General features: G+C 36.8%; 1 protein-coding gene across 9 annotated transcripts in view; it reads left to right on the top strand.

Annotated features, from left to right (window-relative positions):
• FIGN (fidgetin, microtubule severing factor) overlaps positions 1–21,322 on the top strand; it is a 369,233-nt gene that overhangs the window by 284,851 nt on the left and 63,060 nt on the right. The window lies entirely within an intron of this gene.

The raw sequence follows: 21,322 nt of genomic DNA on the forward strand, positions 1-21,322 counted from the left end.
CTGTAGTAAGTCTTACTTGCAGACAGTAGTAAGATAATAAGAATAAAAATCATGTACGATTTAAGGAAAAAACTCTATCCATTTGCATTTGTCCACCAAATTCCACTTGGTGATATGTTTGTTGGGCTGAGCTATTGCGTACTCTGTGGACTGTGTTTCAACTAGTTTATGATTGACTAGGTATATTAGCGCTTTCTACTTGCTGCCAATGCAAAATTTGACCCTAGTTTTACCCTGAGATGTGTTTGCCTTTAAAAATACCCACGCTTCATGGGTACTCTGATGGGTGATAAAAAAATTCATTGTTGTTATTTGTGGGGTGTCTCTCTGTGTTAGAGTAATGGTAACTTACTGAACTGATATTGAATAGATTTTATTTTCTTATGTTGATTCCAAAGTTCAACTATGGGAATTGATGTATCGTCTTAAAATTTTAAATCTACATTTTATACACTGTGCCAAAGCACCCATGAGCTTATTAAGCAAAGACTTTTTCAATTATATCTTGTGTTTATGCATGTATTTATACTTGACAGAAATCCTTTAGAGGTTTGGTTTGCTGTATTAATGCTTACAGTGTATTAGAGTACATAAAATATGGTAGAGATGTCAGTAAAACCATGCAGAATAGCAGTTTTCTGTGGTTTAGAAGCTCACTAATTTTCTGTTTACTATATTTCAAATACAGAAGAGTTTCACAGTGGTAGGATAAGACCAAGAAGCTGGACTTAGAGATATAATGCTGGTAGCTTCCACTTTATTTTAGTAGCTGCTGAGCAAGTTCCTTGGGCAGACATCCAGCCTCTAGAGGGCACAGCAGTAATCTCCTCTGCCAGACCCTCACCCGCTTTGCACAAAGTTTTAATGCTGGCACCTACAAAGAGAATTCCACTTTTGTTACATTAAAGAATCTCTGTATTCCTCATTATTCCTAGAGTTTTGCTAGAGTAAGTGATTTCCTTTTCCTTTTCCTACTTTAATCTGGGGAATGTTTCTGTATTTGCTTTTTTTTTTTTTTTTTTTCCCCTAGTGGTGATCTTTCTGAAAGTAGACTCAAATCCAATATATTCCTGACTGTCTGTTATTTCTTCACTTGGTAGAAACATTTTTTTAGTGTGCTTTGCTCTTTGCTGTAGTAAAGACTATGAAAGCCAGTGTGCAGAGCATTTGAGACTTCCACAATTAAGTAATAAAATTTCTTATGTACTAAAATCTGGATAATAAATAATCCAGGTGGGATTAAACCCAGTTAATGCTACACCAGTCACATAGGTTCAATTGCTAAACCCTTTTTTTTTTTTGTGAGACGCCCTATTACAATTTTTTATTCTCCTACAGATTAATGTTACTAATTTTGATATTTATGTGAAGTCATACTTGTTCTCCAGTTCACTGTCATTCTCTACTTTAGTATCACTATTAGCAATCAGGTTTTCAGTAACTCAAATTAATCTGATGGTCTGCTTTGAATTTTCCTTAGATCTCCTCATGCAGATCAAAAAAAGCAAGTATTCCTGGATTTGACACCAGGAATAAAGACAGAACCCAATCTCTAGTTTAGTTTTGTTCTAAGACTTTATGTTTAGGGAGAAATGCATATTGAAGAAAAACTCATTGGGTGTCATTAACCACATATAGAACCTTTCTTAGTTGTGATATAAGCTGGGCAATTTCTGTTTGAGAAATTGCATCAATACAGCATTCTAGCTACATATTTAATGATAAGCAATAAAGCTTTACATCATTGGGTTTCCATCTTTCTACAAAACATAAAAATGGAGGAAGGTTGTGGTCTTGTTTATTTTGCAAGTTACCTTGCTATACTTCCCATTTCCTGACTTTTTCTTCAAAAATAATTAAAATAAAAGTTGTTTAGTTTATGAAGTGTATGGTATCTGCTTTATGGGTGGTACTAGTCCAAATTTTGTTGGGGAAGTTTGACAACAATCTGTGAACAGTTTGGCATATTTAAGTAGTATGTTCCCATATTGAAGCAATCCCATTACCAAAGTTTTTCATTGCTTCAAAATATCAATGACTTTTTGTTACCCTAAGAATAGTGACAATTTATGGAGATGCAGGGGACAAATTTCCTGAGTACAATCTGTGGAAGTGCTACATCAGACTTTTATGTCTTCATCATTTGTGACCAGCAGACAGTTAACTTACTGGAGAAATAACTGTGACATTGTTTTGTGATTCATCTAATCCACTTTTTCCCAGGGGGCTGAGACAGTCACTAGTGTGTCACTTCAACTTTGGCACACACCCAGGTTTGCAAACTTGGTTCTTCATTCTGTGCTGTGGGGTGGAGCTCTGCAGTAAAACTGCCCAAGGTACTCAAACTTCAATGAAAAAAGGAGGTGTAACACTTGGAGGGTGTCATGGTCAACTCCTTTACAAACCTGATCTCTGCAGGGTTATGTGTACTCTTAGAATGAGCTTCCACTGTCATGGCAATAGGGTATCTGTTTAGTCTCAAATAACCAAGTTTTTTAATGACATAGTTGTCTATAGCAAGACACTGGCCCTGCTGCTCTGCCTGAGAGGGAGCATTCTTTTTTTGCTGGTAGAGGATTGGTATCATCCAAGTATATCCCTTATTTTTGTCCTCCAAACCCTAATATCCCCAGCCTTTCTCTTTCACCCTGTGAAATCTGTGGCCTTTACAGCTTGTTCTAAAAGCCAAAACAAAATCAGGCTATGTTGAAGTTAGTGAGGGGAAGCGAGCAAGTCTTAGAGCCAGAAATGTCCCCATAAGGGACACGGTGCCTGGGTGCCTGTGGGATGCCTGATGGAGAGCCTCTACCCACATCATCTGTGGCATCATGGTGGCAGGCAGAGCTAACTGACTCTTGAATGGTTCAAAATAGCAGGAACCAATGAATATGGTGTGAATGTATTGATACAGTTTATAGGATTTAAAAAGAAAAAAAATGAAGTTCTGTTGGGAAAATAATTCCAAGTCAATTTTCATGGAGAATATTAAAGCACTAAGTAAGTCCAATGTAAGCTGAATGATAGGTCACTGACTTTGGTTGCTGGAAGTGTAGGTGTCATGTCTTTTGTCTGAATTTAGAAAAATGTGAATTTTGTCCTTGTGGTGGAACACTGTACCCCTTTAACACAGGACAGGGGAAGAGAACAGCAAAGGATTTTTTTTCACTCCTGAACAAATGAAAGCATGAACAAAGCCACCTTGATTTTAAAATTCAGGCTCCAAATCTCTTTAAATCATTTTTAATAGACACTAAGTTATAAATCATCTAAGCAATTACATGAACACAGAAGGAGTGGGGCCTAGCCTCAGCTTCAGCCCCAGATGTTTCTTGACTACAATAATGGCCCAGCCCAGATATTTACAGCTTAATTTCTGGTCATGTGCACTTGTCCATAAATGGTTCCTTTTCCATTTCCAGTTCAACAACTAAAGGACTTATATAGAGACATAATGTGAATAGAGACAATTTACCTTTGGAAACTTTCAAGTCCATTTCCAGTATTTAAAATGTAAGGTAACTCTTAAACAGAGAATGGTAGATTGGACCCCTTTCAAATGTTGTGTTCTTAATTTTTTTTTTGTCTAAAGTTGTATATAAAATCTTGTTTTATCCATTCCTTTTTTTTAATTTTTCTTTTTGTTTAGCTTTGCTGCAGTTCTGTTGCAGAGACTTTTCCCCCCTCCTTTAAATGCTATGCCATCTAGCATGACTTGCATTGCAAGCCAGTGCATCTAACCTCACTGCTCTCTCCATTCCTGTCCTGCTTACTGCTCCTCCCAAACAGCCCAATGCTTGAAACTAAACAAATTGAAAATAATGATTGGTAACCATCTGCTGTGCTGAAATTCCACGTACAGCAGTTAACTCCATTTTACAAAACAACTTCAATCTAGTGAATTACAGTGCAGTTCTTGGTAGCAGCAGATAGCAACAAGCAGTTTCGAGTTCCTCTAGACAAAGCAGTTAACGTAGGGAGCATTATGCAGAGTCATTTGCTGGTGTTGGGATGGTGGGGGGATACTTGTGCCATCAGACAGTTCAGTGTAATGTATTTGAAACTAGAGAGAGTCTGACCGTGGCCTAATTGTTTCATCAGATTAAAAAAGAGGCTGGTTTACAAAACTGTGCTGATAGGCGATCTTGCACATCTGTACCCTTTAGTTTGGTATTCTGTTTCTGCAGCTGAGTGCAATACGATGGGGAGCATCGTAAAGGAAAGGATGGTTTTCAGTCATTTCCACATGACTTTTGGAGTGTCCAATGAAAACCTCAACCAAAAATTAGGTTGTCTAGCTGGTCTAAGTATACTGAAGAAAAAGAATTTATCATAGGTTTTCTATTGGAGAAACTTTTATTGATATGGAGCTGTAACAAGAAGCACTCTCCAAAGCAATGGACTGCCAATCAGCAGACATTCAAATAATGACAGACTATGATGCAATATAAAAATAGGTACCATTATTAGCTGTGCTTTTAACTCAGTTATTTGAGTTTAGGTTTTGATTGTATATAAAGAAAGTTGCTTAAAATGGGCAGTATATTGAGTTCAAAGGACCCATACAGTTCATAAATTCTCTGGTGTCTACTGGATTTTTCATCAGGGAGACTTCCAATAAAAATGATCTATTTTAGAAATAATATTGTTTAGTAGGTTGAAATGTGGTGTAATAAAATTAGACCTTCAGTCTTCTAAAGTTACTACTTAGATGGCACCCTTGGGATGGTAAAATGGCTGTATAAGCAGATGAATCAGACAGTTTCACTGATGGATACATTTGTCAGTCTCTGTTACCGATATAATATATTCTTATATCTGTAATCCTGACACTGTTACATCCAAATGAAATCAACATGAGGTTGTCATCTTTAAGCAAATATGTTAAGTGTTGTCTTTTGTGCTTTGGATTTGAAAGAAAGGGGCCCAAGGGAGCCAGCATCATGCAAATGGAACAAATCCCATTTCTTCTGAGCTGTGCTGTTTCCCCCTTCATGGCAGCTGGCTGTGTTATCTTTGTGTGTTTCTCTGAGTGCTGACAATTCTTTCAGTGATCTAAGTTAGGGCACATTAGAAAGTGGAAGCAGCTGTCTGTCGTTATACTGAGAGACGTGTTTGCTCTACTGCAAAGATGAAGGACCATGAATCCTTGACACACTCTCTCCCCCCTCCCCCTTTACTTTCCAACATGATCAACATTCAGACGCACAGATTGTCTGCTTGGACAGTTTTTTGTTCTGACTGACAGCATCTGGCATAGACAAATTTAAAAATACATAGCATGCCATGCTTGGAATTGGAACATCCCTTCTTTATTAATCTTCTCATTTAAACCATTCATTTACATTTCAAGAAAGGTTACAGCTTGATGTGGTTGAAACATTTATTTTAAATGAATAACCTCCTAATGAAATACCTCGAATGAGCACCAAACAGTCAGTGTTTATTAAAAATTGCACCTGATTAGTATGGCCTTGGAACTGTAGTGAAGATATAAGATTTCCCCATTGTCTCAATCCATAATAAAAAAAAAAAAGAATGTTTAGCATGTATAAGTGTATTTTTTTTTTAAACCACAGAGATAAATGAGAGTAGTGTTTTCACTTGCAACCCCCCATCATTTTCAAGAGTATTGTGTTATAAAGCAGTAGCCTTTAAAATGCTGTTTCTCTAATTAAATCTGGTTTTGCTGGAACAATACATTTAAAGGAAATACCTAAATAGAGCATTGTTTTGTTTTATTCTGCTAAGGCATTTGTGATTTGAGAGACAATATGCTTTATGATTTGGTGTAATCTGAAATTCTATATATATTTTTTTCAACTGGGGAGTATTCACATATTTGTATACAGTACTTTACTAGTAAAATAGAACTGAAATGGTGGACCACCCACTAAAATGTTTATGCACGTGCACATGCACATATGCACACGTACATTCTGTGCACTCTCATCTTCATGATCCAGGTTAGCAATGCAGACATGCTTGTCTAGCATTTATGTAAAAATAATATGAAAATTGGCTATACTACTCAGAATATGGACTTGAGTCCATGAAGGGAGGGGGGAAAAAATCTCTTCTTGTACTAGGCATTTTAGATGCTTTATTGGATTGCAGGTTTAACTATTTGATATACATTTAAAAAAAAAAAAAAAAAAAAATCTTCCAGAAGGAGTTGTGGGGGAGAAAACCAGTATTATAATAAAATAGAGGACTGTTCAAGTGCTTGGCAGTAAATATGTAAAACAAGTATCCTGGCTTATTTGGAAAGGAAAGAGAAGCTGTAGCAGACAAGCTCAATTAACAATTGTAAGCAGGAGAGGACTTGTATTCCTTCGGTAAATGTAGGAGAGGTCATTTGCTTTAGGATAAAATCTGGTATATTTCAGATATAGACATAAAGGATGGAATAAATATGACAAAAGATTTTCAGTTGCACATCAAGCATTTTGTATTTGCAATGGCCATTTACATTTTTTCTCAGTGAATAGATTTCTTTTTTATTAATGTTTTCCTGAATATGTTCTTAAATTAATTGACTGTGAAACAGTCATTTTGGGACAATAGGAATTTTAATACAAGCTCAAAATATAATTTTGCTTTTTTAAAAATTCTTTTAGTAATGCCTAATCTATTTTTCTTTTTGTGAAGGAAGCACTAAGATGATAAGTTTTCAGCACAGCTTTTACTCTGCAAGTTATGTGTAGTCTGAGAAGTGAAATCAAATTTTATTTTAAATGAAATCACAATTTTCCCCAACAAACTGTTCCATTTATGTGAAAAACTTCTATTTTTATTTATTTATTTTTTTAATGACTAGTTATAAAGGCTTGTACAGATATGCATCTGTAAGCAAACTGGGAATAGGTTAGAGAACACAATTCCCTGGTGTAAAAAGCAAGGTTTAGCAGTAATGCTTTTAATCTGGACTTGTAGAGGATTCGGGAGCATCCATAGATCTGCTTCAGTAATTACCATACCCCAAGTGGCACTGGAAGAGACATTTGCCTAAAAACTTGATGTCTTCATTACACTGTTTACATTTTAATTAGAAACATGAAAATTAGTGATTCATATGGACAACTATAGTTTAAGTGGGTTTGCTTGCCATCCAATAAATCAGAGGGGAAAAAAAGGAGGGGGGTGGGAGGAAAAAAGGCAACCCCACAACCTGCATCTACAAGCAGCAAACCCTCTCAAACCTTACAGTTGTAATAAACAGTTTACTAGGAATCATTCATGGGAGTAATGTGTTGGTATTAGAAGCTGGGTAAAATGTGGCTTGTATTTTATCAGAGAGGAAATTTCTATGTAAATTAGAGACTGTTATTTTAAAGGCGATGCTAATTACACTCGGTGTTACATGTATGTGATTGGGGTGCATGTAGGATACGCGTATGTAGCTCCTGTGCGTACATAAATACGTACGTTGTAGCTATATTAAGGAGAAGAATTGGTGTAGGAATATTTTTGGCAGTGCTGAGCACTACGTATGGCTTCAGAGCAGCCAGTTTAGCCTGTTCCAGTATGTCTCCATAAATACATGTAAACATTAGTATAGCTGCACACAGAGATACATATATATACAAATACACACGTGTGCATGCACAGACGCAAGTAAGGAGATGTGGATAATTTTCCCCTGAATTTTGCATGTACCTGTCAGCACCAGTGGCCTAAAACCATTCCATTCAGGAGTGATGGGGAGAAGCAGCGATGCCTGTCAGTGTCCCTGCCTGAGTCAGCAGCATGTCCACTGCCTGTGCCGGGCGACAGTCACTCATCCAGCCCTGCCCTCCCCGGGGGCCGCCGGCCTCCTCCGCACCAAGGAGAATGACCCCTCTGTCTGGCACGCTCGAGATCCCGAATCGCACCGCATCGGTGTGCGAGTTCAAATCCCTACTCCTGAAGGCAGAGCTGGGATTCCAGCTAATGACTCAGAGATACAGAGGGTCAATGCACTGGTGATCTGGAGTACTGAGCCATTGCACCAGCTTAGTTGTACTTTTTTTTTTTTTTTTTCCCCTCCTTCCATAACTTACTGTCTTACTCTCCATATTTCCACCCCCATTCCCTTACGGTAAAAGTGATGATATGCAAAATAGTATTTCTTCTTTTAAGAATGCTTAATACTTACTTCAGATTTCAGTTTGATCCACTTGATTTTTAAAAAAATATGGTGTGCTTGGGGGGACATGGGAGAATTGTTTTCTACGCTATTAACTTTTGTGTTACGTTAGTTCCATATAGGCTGTTTCGGACATTATACAAGTAATACATGGATAGTCAATTTTTTTGAATGGGAGAGTAAGCTTCGGTAGCAATAAGTAAAAACTTGATGGTTTAATATTAATGTTTTTTTCTTTAACCAAAAATAAGGCAGTTTCCTTCTCCGTTGCTTTTTTATTGAATTTCTTTTTGTTGGCATCCTTATGATTTGTAAGATAGTCTTTTCTAATGGTCACTCTGCATTCTGTTATTTTCTTTATATATATAGATATATAAATTTACATTTATATATCTTTATATTTTTTCCTGTGTACCTCAGATCTTTGGACATGACATGGTATACCTTAGAATGAGCATTTTATAAAGATGTTTTGCATTTACCAATATGAATCACATTTTTGTTCCTTCATCGTTCAAGTGTTTTTTTGAGCCACAGAATAAGTAAACCCAGGTATGCCTTGAGGCTATTTTAATGCTTTATGTAAGCATTTCACATGCCAAAAATACACAGTAATGTCTCTTTTTTTTGCATTTGTTTTACTGTTAAAATAATGTTTCAGTTTATGTCAAACAGTTTCAGTTGATCTAAAGATTTGTTTTCCTTTTTAAATTTTTTTTTATCAAATGTTTCTAGCATTGTCTCTAATTTCTGGTAATTTGGAAGCACTGAGATGAAGTAACTTGGGTGTACACTTTGTACTGCGATTGACTTAGTGACAGTGCTATGTCTTCATTTGTTCTGGTTTTCTTTTCTTTTTTTTTTTTTTCTTTTTAAACACATCTCTTTGGGTCTAGGCATGTTATAAATGTGACTGAACAGAACTGTTAACATCTGCAGAGACAGAAACATGCTGCCTGCTTGTACGTACTGCAAAATTCTAATAGTTTTGTGCTATCTGTTAAATTCAGCGTGCTTTTTGCATTGTGGCACGGAACAGTTGTGCTGTGAGGGAAGCTGGCTGCCTGCCAGCCATCGACTATGAAATCCCGGGTACCTGAGAGCTTATCAGTTCTTTTGATTTGTAAAAGAAAAAGTGATGAAAATGTTGGTAAACTGCCATGAAGGTTTAAGGCTGCTGGAATAAGGAGCCGTGTAATCAGATTGGAAAATGGAGCTTGAGATTCTCTGCATGTGAAGCAGTCGCCTGTGGACCTACTGAGATGCTGTGCAAGTGCCCGAGCTGACCACTTTGTTAGCAAATCAGCTTGTTTGCTGCAGCAGCAGGGTAGAGTAGGCTAGTCCTTGTGATGGTATGTAACACAGGTAATATCTCTTCCTTTCCACAATGTAATCAGCTTGCAATTAGCTCACTCTGCATTAACCTTCTTGATATTTTTCCCTTTTGTAAGACTGTGCACTTTAAACAATTAACTATAGAAAGTAATCCTTCAAGCAAATCAAAGCAATCCTTTAATTTTATCACCCTGCTGAAAAAGTATCAGGTGGTCAACTGGTCTTCATCAGCTGCTGGAAATTCTCAGGCTCACTGTAGCGTGGAGAGGTTCTTTAACCCATTCACATTTAGAAAAATGTCAAGATTTTATATTTCTCACATAATATAATGCTGCATCGTGAAACCGCAATTGGAATTGTTTTAATGAAAAGCCTTGGGAGAGCCCTTTCATATACAGACAGCTTTTACGCTTCTGTTTGTTTAGGTATTTCCATACACTACCTCTCAGAAAGCTTTGATGACACAGCCACTTGTACTGATAATTCCACTGCTTCACCTCCAGTGAACTTGATTCACTAAGGTTGAAGAGAACAAGGCTATCGTAGCTGATCTTCTGCGTTGCTTTTTAATCCTCTGAAATAAAAGCCAGATAATGGTAAAATTTGTGTGGTAGGCTTCATTTTTGGTAGAAGAGTGAAAGTTTTAATGCCATTTGTGGAAAATGGAAGTTTCTAGCTAAGAAAAATATAACTTAATGTAAGAGAGCAGAACATTACATGCCTTTTTGCTATTTGAATAGCTTACCCAGGCTAAAGTTCCTTTGTCTCTTCGATAGTTTTGGATTTTATTACCGGCTAGAATTTTCCGGAGTCATCCTGTAAAATATGTGACTATTGTACACTCATAATATTGTTATAATAGCAATATTCCTGGCATTTCATGTAAAAGTTTGCTTTTATTTAAATAATTTTTCCACATGCCTTGCTTATTTTCTAAACTTAAATCACTCAACAGTTATGCTAATATGAATAAGAGCAAACAAGAGTAGCAAACATGTTACGAATAATAGTGCTGTGAATAAGCCTTATTCATACAACATTCCTTATATGAAAATAATTATTGTCATTAATTTAAGGCTGTAATAAATAATGATCTGAAACTTCTGTCCAGATATTTTGTTTAGAAGATGTTGGAAATGGTGAGCAGCTGCTTGGCCACCCTCTACAAAAAGTCATTTAATTGAATTCCAGTAGATCAGAGCAATAAACTGAATTTATAATATGTGATCTGCTTTTACCAATGATATCTGTGAAAGCAGTATTGACTGGTTGTGTTAGAGTCATCTTTTATCTCTTTGTAGAATGTGAGCATGTTTTGAAAATACAAAACCAGATCCTACTAATCATATTGCGTTTATCATATTTAATGTTGGCTTTAGCTCACTTCTAATATGTATAAAATTCTGGAATTTATGTGCACATCTGTTTTTTGTGTGTCCTGTTTAAAAAAAAAAAAATAACCTGCATACATCATATGCTGCAAAGATCTACTTTATATTCTTTTAGAGGACAAACTCCATTAGATATGCACTTACTGTACATTGGATTGTAAATCTTACAATTTAATGGTAATTCAGTGAGCAGTTATTGCTTCTGTGGCCTTTTTTCTTTCTTTTTTGTCCCATCTCACTTGTGAAATAGGGTTACCCTTTACAAGTGTCACATCCATAGATTCATCTTTTGTACTCTATAGTTGTTCCTAGTGCATCATTCTAAGTGAAAAGAAAAATAGGAAGCCAAAGCTACAGGAGGGGCATTGGGGGAGGGAGGTCTATACATAGGAATACAGCATATAGCAGCAGAAAGACCAAGGCAGTTTAGCATCAATCTAAGAGATTAAAATTTTGCTGTAAAGGTACATTTTCTTTAACCTCATTCTCATTCGTTTTCCCCTACCACTGTAGTTGGCGTTTGAATTCCCAGGAAGCAGAAATGGTGTCTTAATGATACGAGCCTTTTTGCCTCGCTTACACTGCTAATACTCTTATCCCTTTTCTGATATGAAATACTTTTTGCAGAAACAATATACACATTTGTAAAGAAATTATAAAAGGATTCTCCTTTTGAAGATAATGAGTTCTCTTCAGGAACTGCAGGTTACGTGAAACACAAATGAGCTCTAAGTGGAGGGATTTAAAGTCCTGCTACAGCATTTAATTTCTTGAGGAAAGGAGTTCAGTTCAAGGTTAGCCTGTTATTGTGGCACTGGCAACTACTTCTCTCTTTCCTGTTCTTCTGCCAGCAGTACTGCACAAAAGGCAGTCATTTTTATTTAATACGTAGGGAGGTATTAATCACTGCAGTGTTCTGTCGCAAAAATTTGTCTTATCAAATTCATTGTTTCACCACTCATGACAATAATAGGTGTTTAATTACTCAATAAGAGCAGTTTATAGATTCCATTTTTCCTGTTTGCTGGACAAATGGTATTGATTTTGTACTTTGATGCAACATGAAACTGTATTAAACACAATTAGAATTCTAAAGCTGGTAATGTGTATCAGTTATGGTAACTGAGCTCCTTGCTAAAGAAAGTGCATCTCCCAAATTTTCACTACATTTAAATTCCCAGGAGGAGAAAAGATCTTTAAGGACATTTCTTTTATTGCATGAGCTCTTGATGTCTTTTTTTCTTGTTTTTCACTAGCATCCATGCTTGCTACAAACTTTACATATTCAGGACAAATGGTTTATGTAATATTTTTTCAGTTAATAATCCCTTTCTAGTGGTAATACGTTGTACAGATTCCAACCTACTCAAAAATTTTACCATTGTCTCATCCTACCTTCATTCCAGACTTATGAACAAGATACTTTTTGTGAAAAATAAAAATTATGTATCCCAAGCTTGAGTTTGGACAGTAAAAATTTGAGGTGCTGGGAAGACTTTTGCTATTTTTCCGAGAGCTCTCAGTTTTCTTGAAAAGGTGGCTATTAAGCTACATATGGGTTTTTCTTCTCCTTTCTTTATTTTATTTTTAGTGATGGTTATTATTATACTGTCATTCATGACATGTTTTTAATATATCAATACCTGCATAGGCTTGAGTCTTTGGGTAGAATTTCAGTGGATTTACAAAAGTTGCATTGACAAAATGATTGTTTATTGCTTCCTTTGTGGTCAGTACATTTTTATTACAATTCTTTTCTACTACCAGGGCTTGTGTAACAATTTTCAGTTGGGAGTGTTTAATGTTTTCATATTTTGTTAGCTTTTGTTTCCAAAGAGTCAGAATTAAACAGCATGAATTGAAGGTGAGCATACTCAAGTTATCTATATCTGAATCAAGAAAAGAATAATGATTTCTGTTAATGTGCATTCCATTTTACAAGCTTGCCTAAGTTGCCAAATCTTATGATATTTGTTGTTTGTTGTCTTCAAGCTTCTAGGTAAATAAATTAGATAACATCCTTAATGTACAGTTCCTAGTTTATCATCTTCTTTAATTTTATTTCTGGGTTTTGCTTGTAGCCTATATTTTACCCCATTTAGCTCATGTTGAATTTTTCTTAAAAATACCGACAATTTGTGAAAAAATGTACCATGATTGAAAAATATTTTTGAAGAAAGCAAGTTATGGCTGGTATGCTCAATTTTTCCTGCATCTAAACGCTTTCAAAGTACAGGTTAAGTAGAGAAATAAAATGCATTTATTTGAAATACTCGTTGAGTTGCATATGAAGGTGTGGTGTATGCTTGTTGGAAAGTATGGTTAGTAAACACCCATTGTTTAATCTCCAGTTCTTAAAGGAAGGCATATTTTTCTTCCTTTTTTTGGAGATCTCTTCATACTGAAGTTTCACAAAATGTATATTAACATACCTGTATTCATGATTGTATAATAATTGTTTCACATTTTTTACAGAACATTCCCTGAGCTCTGAAAATTCCAATTTTTTATTTAAGCTTACCTTAAGAGCTTCAGTGGGACTACTCACGCTTAAACTTAAGGACATGCTTAAGTGCTTTGCTGAGTCAAACTTCTTACTGGGTGGACCTTCTTGTTTCTCCTTTCAGACAAATGATTTATTTCCTATGTGTTCTGAATAACTTGGATACCATTGGCTCATTCCATTGTTTGTGTTTTAGGCAGTGAGTTGGGTGTTCTTTGCTTTATGAAAATCAATACAAATTTCAATTACACAAACAGCAGGTGAGACATTAAAATTAAAAGGATGTAGGATGCACATTTTAATCTGTGGTGATGCCTCAGCTATCCAGATGTTATGGGAAAATTGAATAAATCTAAGTGGGATTCTGAATAATTGAATATATTGTTCTTATTTATTTGGATTACTGTAGCACTTAGAGGTCTCAACCAAGATGGTGACCTTGTTGTGCTGGTATTGTAAAAACATGTAGTGAGAGACTGTTCTGCGTCAGAGGGGTTACATTCTAAATAGCTGAGACGCACAAAGGTTAATAGGGACACAAAGAGGCGCTGAAATGTGAAGAGACTTGCCCAAGGTCATATAGCAGGTCAGTAGCAGAGCCGTGAGTTAAGCCTACATCTCTGGACTCCTATGCACTAGATTGCTTCTCCAATGATTAAACTATCTGCCTTTAATAGCTATTGAGGGAAGTAATTGTCTTTGATTTAGCTGGGAATTTTGGACAGTGATATTTGTCTGCATTTCTACTTGGTTTTTACATGTCATAGAAAATCTAGAGATAGAATTCGAAAATACAGGAAAGAACATTAAAAGCATGATTCTAATTTTGCCTCACTTACTGCAAATTTTTCAGATACTTCCGGTGAGGTGGGTGCTGTTTCTTAGAGTGCTAGCTACAACTGCTGGTGTTTGTTGCCAACTTACACGCCTATTTTTGCTTTATGTAAAATCAGATGTAGGGCTAGCCACTTTGATTGGCTCTCAGGGAATAAAGTTTTAATTACTTGGGCCAAGCTGTCCTGAAGCCTGTATCCTCCTTATGACAGTTCACTTCAGAAGCTACACTGCTTCATTTCAGTAACTTTATTACCATTTGGCTCAGAGATTGCTATTTCGCCTTGGCCACAGATTTCATCAGTTGCCCGGTTCACCTTTGTCCACACTATACTTGTGAAATGACCTGCTCCTTTAGTGCTTGTCAATAGTAAATTGCTGCATCCTTAGTGTCCAGGCTGAAGCACAGTAAAGAGCACAACTCTTTATTAAATTACTGGATTTTACACTAAATGTTTTTGGATTCAACCTGAATGGGAAAAGTCTTAATTACCATTTAATACCAAGTAATTAAAGCACTGGCCAGGGTCAACTATATAAAGCGCATCAGTTTGAACTGCCACCTGATTAATAGGCTTGGTGATAAAAAAAGTTCAGCACAAAAGCATGCTCTGCCAGGGTCACTGCTTTAACAGCTGTAGAAAGTGCGGTTTTTGCTGTAATTCGGGTCTAACAATTGGATCAAAATAATAATTTGTGAGGTGTTCGTGGTTGGCTTCCCCAGTGTGACGTCAGGTGAATTATTTGAATTTGACATCAGTTAAATTGGTTTTGTAGGATATATTGATAAACAAACTGGTTCGGCTCAGATCTTTCCTTAATTTCATTTACATTCTTCAAAATGAACCAAATGAACAAAATGAATCAAGTAGAGTTTTTTTCCCAGACTTGTCTTCCAGATCAGAGTTAAGTTCAGGGAAGGTAGTAATGTGCATCAGTTCTGTGTCTATATTTTCATTTGTTTGCATACAGTCATTGATTTATTGTAGCTCAGGTGCTGTCTGTGCTTTGGCTTGTGTTTGCCTGGGAGTGTGTCCACAGAGTAATACCAAATAGCTGGCTTAATAGCTGTATTTTTATATCCCTGTACATACATCTATATCTATATATATACACATATATACCTCCCAATATTGTATTCTGTTATAAAAGCTTTTCCTGTGCCATGCTTAGCCCCAGAGGCTCTGGTCTGCAGGATCATTCGAAAATTGTGCTGTGTTCACATTTAGTATGGTGGTGTTTTGTTTTGTTTTTTAAACTCTTAACAGTTTATTGATGGGGCCTGAACAAACTGCTGCACCTTCAGAGGACTCAATTAGCTTTTGCCAGGCTCAGTGTGTGTGCAGCAGGCAGCCCATGCATTAGCAATTGCAGGATAGGAGCTATAATGATTTTCACCTACTGACGGCTCTGTGAGCATTAATTTTGACAACACCCTACAAAGTAGGTAAGCGTAGTTATCCCCACTTTATTACTGAACCCACCAGAGGAAGGATTAAAGCCTCGATCGCACCGATAAGCGTGCATGTGCTTAGCTCTAAAACAGTAAGCAGATCTATGTCTTTAACTGGAAGAGCCTTTTTCAGCAAAGTTAAGGAAATATGTTTCGAGCTCATTTTCTAAGTGAGCAGAAGATTTCCATGTCAAAGCTATGTTTTGAGTCTGGGATACTTGATTCTAGCTTAGCTGTTCATACTTGAGTGCACCACTTTCAAATAAGCTTCCAATTCTTGTTATTATAGAATACTACAATGATTACTTCAGATACAGTAGAAAAATTCTTAGCTTTCATATTTCCAGTGAAGGTGCTGACAGTCACATGCGTTTTTGCTGTGAATTCACTTCAGTTTTGGTGTTGGTGTGGATCAGATGTTTTACTTTGCTTTTTCTCTTACTGTTTTTGGATGCAAACTTTGTATTGAACTATGTTCTGTATAGTTATAATACACAAGATCCTTAGCTGGGAGTCAGGTCTCTGTATTGGGTGCCCCATTTCTCTGTAAGAGCACGTGTTAAGAGGATGCAGTTAAATTCAATAGAGATGAAGTCAGGACAAACAGTTTGGTTGGGTTTTTTTGTTGGTTTTTTTTTTGCTTGTTTGTTTTGGTTTTTTGGGTTTTTTTGCAACCTTCTTTGGAAACCATAGCTGTGGCAGCTCACCCAGCCATGAAAGGGGCCAATATGCTCTTCCTCCTGCCTGACTGGAGGTGAATCCCCCACTGCTCTAGGCAAGCCAAAATTTCCTTGAGGGCAGCTCATGGGCTCCCTCGCAGCCTCCTGCTCCAGTGCTCTCTTAGGCACAGACTGCTGGCTCTGGGTGCTACATTCAGGTTTTGCAGGGAGCTGGGATGGATTTCATTCCATCCTGTGTCCTGGGCTGCAGGAATTGGTGTGCGTCCAGCTCTACAAATGGAGCACTGCATGGGCAGCTCAGGACCATATTGCACATGGTGCCTTATGGGGCTGGCACAGTTGCTGCTGAGCTCCTGTTCCTTTCTCTCCGGATGCTCATAAAGCTCTCCTTTAATTTGTCAGTTGTGGAGAGCACATTTTAAATAATAAATGGGAAATCCAACTTCCTTTATTTTTTTTATTTTATTTTATTTTTTTTTTTAGAATTTGCGAGTGATCTGTTGCTGTTAAGGATAAATGCCCCTCCTAGATGGGAATAAAACCACTGATCTATGTTCACAGGCTCTGAGATAGCATTCAAAGCAGTTACAGGTTGTTTTGTTAACCATATGCCTTTCAGTTTTACTCTTGAAACAGGACTGGCACAGCAATAAATTGAAATTTCAACGTTCACAGTATTTCAGGTTCTGATAAATAGACACAGCAAGCCTAGCTATTTTTTAATATTCCTACTATGATGAAATAAGTTTAGCTGAATGATTCTGGAGAGATGAACAATTTTGGCATACTGAGCAAGGAAAAGGGAAATGTGTGATGCTAAGTAAGTGATTCATTGATTAAACTATAGAAATTATGCCTCAGGCTGTGCTGTAGTTGGACTTTCCTATGAAACTGTGTTCTTTTCATAATACAGCTGATACACATGAAGCAATATAAAAATGTCAGTCATTCAAATTCAGGCATTTGTACACACATTTCCAAAAGTCTTGTCCTCTTTCTCAAGTGCTAAAATAGAGGCTGAGGAAAGCTGCCTGAGCAGTACAGATCTAGCAGACAGTGACTCTGGTGGTAGTCAGATGAGATTACAAGGTGATCTTGTAAAAGGGTTAAACTTTGAAAAGGTAGTGGGGAAAAACAGAAAGGATTTATTAGCCTATTTGAAATTGTTTTCTGTTCAGACAGTAGAAGATTGATGACACAGCAGCAGCAGCTTTCTTTTTCACACTGAATCTAGACTTCAGCATGTTCATATTCTCTGGTAGAATCTGTTGGAAATCTGTCCACAGAACTCCAGATCATTACAGCTGAAAAACTTAGACTGGAAAAATGAGTGTCATGATAAGAAGAAAGCATTGTTTTCCAAGTCTCTTGTTCCAAGACTTAGTTTGACAAGTTCAAAACTGCCCTCCTGTGAATACATGACAAGAATCTGAAAAAATTTAGCTCAGGTTCTCTATTTTTACCAATGCTGATTCTTTACTCTCAGATATTTAAAAAACTAGCCACTGTTTTGAAATTGTTCATAGTGAGCACTTTGGTAGGAATGTATGTGTGAAAATCTCTGTAGAGAGTCCCCCAGCTGCATGCAAACAGAACTAAATGAACAGCACCAGTGTGGGGTTTGGTTTTTTTATGTTCTGGAAAACTCTCCCCTGGACAGGCCAACTACATGACATTTCAGCCTGCTCTGAGGAGGTGAAGGTTACTAACTGGGAGGAAAAAAAAGATCATTATGATAAAGGTTGACACTCAATCTAAATAAATATTTGAAAGCTCTTTAACAATTGCATTGAATTTTTCCATGTAGAAAACTATTCCATGCAAAGTGAGGTGCTGAATGCTGATGTATTTCCATTGAGTGACATGAGTCCATCTCGATTCTGCTACCTACTTGACACAGTTTAATAAAAGAAGAAAGAGTTGGCTGAACAAAACATAGAATTGTTTGGTTCTATTAAGAAATGTCACCATTTATCTAAGTAAAACTATTAAGCCGTAACCTGCATCTTTTCTTTCACCTTGGTGTATGTCAAGGGTGATAGTTCAAACCAATCCTTTTCATGTATATAATCATGGAATGCAATTAATTCCGATCTAGTTCTTTTAAGGAGTCCATTAAGAAACCATACCAGATGAACAACCGCTAAAGTAGAACATCCAATGCATTAAGAATTACAGGCTTGCCATATAAACTTTATATAGCATTTACCAACACTTAGAAGAACATTAAGTAACTTCTGTGTTGTGACAGTATTCACAGAAATTAAAATAAAAGGAAAAAAGTAACATAACTATACCAAGCTGATGTCCTTCTCATTAAGACAGAGCATTGACTGGCACTGTGTATCAAGGAAGGCCTTTCCATGATCTTTTGAAAAAATGGCTGATGTTAAATAATGGTTTACAAATTAGTAAGTGACCACACAGTACTACAGTGTAGCTGTTCATGTGGAAAAATATTTTGCCTTCCATTAAAAGAATACAAAATAATGAAGAACCCCAAACTAATTTTTTGCCCTGGAGAGAGATAAACTGGGTCTAAATAAGTTACCTGAGTTCTTGCATATCACTGCAGCCTAGTAGGCTGCTCACTGAAGTGCTGGGCAGTTGAGGGACACTGGCCATTGCAGGTACCTGAACAGTGCGTGCATCAAGCACAGATCTGCAGGAGCTCAGTGAGGTTGGAAGATATGTCTGAAATAAAAATGTACGTTTGCAAACATGACTGTAACAAAAGCCATGCAAGCTTAGATTGAAGACCTTCCTGTCTGTCTGCTGGCATAGGTCAGTAGTGGATGGCAGAGTGTGAAATGCCCCAAGTGTGGAACTCTGCAGGAGCTTCAGACTTTGAGGCAAGAACAGGATGCACCCACACCGCCGCAGGCTCTGCAGGACAGGCTGTAATGCTCAGCCGGGTGTTTCATTTCCAAAGAGATGTAACTGTTTGCGGTGTGTAAAGCCATTGGATGAGAAACAGGAAAATTTTAACTGATTGCCCTAGTATCTAGCCATTGAAGCAGGTTTAGGGAGAGCCTTTTTTTAATTCAGTGGACAAGTTGTTAGCTATTAGCTGGAAATATGCTAATGAATCTAATAGGAATAAAATAAGAAAGGATTCCATAGAAATGGTTCAAACTATCACATTTAATAGGCAGTGATAATCCTTCTGTAGTTTTTTTAATCACCGACAACTTTTAGAGAAGTAATATTTTTCCACTGTCAAATATTATAGATTGGAAATGTCTTAAAATTGTAATTTCCAATAAATTTATGTAGACTTTTTCATAGGATTGCATATACTGCTATGAGTACTCAATTAGAAAGTTTTTAAAAGGAAAAAATTACTAAAGTAGAGCCTTCCAAAACAGTCTTGATGGAATCACTCAGTGGAAACAGTCTTACTTATGGTACCTCAAAAAACGTTCTGCCAGAAGAAAATACTATATTTAAGACAGAGATAAGAGAATGGTAGACTTTAAGGGGAAAGAAAAAAGTGTGGTGGTTTTTTTGTTTAGTTGGAGTTTTTTGTTTTTTTTTTTTTTTAAAAGCTCAAATGTGTGACTGGTGTGGTGGAAAGAGCGAGCTTCTGTATCCTGGCAATATTTTGTGACCACGAGGAAGGACTGAGGAATGCAGGCAAGGGTTTTGCTGTGCTTGTCCTTTGTCTGAAAGATCCTGTGGTCCTGCTCATGGGGTGCTTGCCAGGGAGAGTGTTTGCGGGACACTGTGGTTGTCTGCATCTCCTGAGGGTCACCTTTGCATTGCCCTCTCTCTCTCACCTGCTCTGGCCTTTCCTGTCTCATGGTGGTGCTTGTGGTTGATGTCAAGAGACAGAGAGGTGGCAAGTGCAGTTGTGTTATGTTAGTAGGAGTTGTTCCTCTGAGAGTCAATCACTTCTGGAAAGAGAACTATGACTGGAAGAAACCGTCACGAGTTCAAGTTGTTTTTGTATCATTTCAGTTACTTTTCATCATTTGCAGGATGACTTTCTAGGCAATCTTTGTGTTGCTTATACAATAAAAGCCTCATTCAGGAAAACCATCTTTCAATAGGGTTTAAATAAGTAGATAAAGAAGCTTCAACTTTTTGAAAGTGAAATTTCCCCCCTAGATGGAGTTAATGTTAATAATTCCCTTTTAACATCTCTGGTGTAGAGTACTTGAGGAGGCATTGTTGGGAGGGGGGTTTTTGGTGGTTTGTTTTGGGTTTGGTTTATGGGTTTGTTTTTTTTTTTGGTTTTTTAGGTTTTCTTGTAAGGTGTTATGTAGTTAGAAAAAAGCAGTTAAGTTTTCAGCACTGCAAGTCGTCTTTTCGTCAAGTTACTTAAAATCTGTCTTCTTAAAATGGTAGTTTTTGTGTCAGCTGTAGTCTGGCACTTCGACAGTCATTATAATGTGAAGTAATGAATTTATTAATTACTAACAACAAACAAAACATTTTCAGTAGCACTTAAATGCATTATGGAAACATTGAAGAATATTCCCTGATATCATGCTGCTGTGGCTTACATTTGCAGGTATCATTAAGTATTAAAAATTGACTCCAAGTACATCAAAATTAGGAATCACTTTGCACAACTTTTAAGCTTCACTCTTCTTGCAAGTTGGTAATTGGAGTATTTAACCTTACTGTCCCCCACTTTATTAGAAAATGGTATTTTTTTAACAATTAAAAAAAATACTATAGCAGATCAAGCAGTTATTTTGACAAAGAACTCGAAACATTCTTGCCTAAATTCCACAAATAAAAAAGCCAGCTAAATTATCACCCTGGACAGATTTGCACAGGGACCTCAGTCAACCTTTATAAAGGATAATTACACTGGTGTTTTAACATGGGGCAAAGGAAATGGTAAAATTAGGGCATAAGAGACGCTGTTCCTATTTTGAGAACACAGTAGAGTAATTGGTAAGAGATTTTTATTGCTGTTTTATTATACAGAGGGGTTTTTTCACTTTCACATGTTTGGATATTTCTTTCAGGCTCCTAAGCCCTGTGTTT

This window comes from Cyanistes caeruleus, chromosome 7 (assembly GCF_971803275.1).
Source record: "Cyanistes caeruleus chromosome 7, bCyaCae1.hap1.1, whole genome shotgun sequence".
Classification (NCBI taxonomy): domain Eukaryota; kingdom Metazoa; phylum Chordata; class Aves; order Passeriformes; family Paridae; genus Cyanistes; species Cyanistes caeruleus.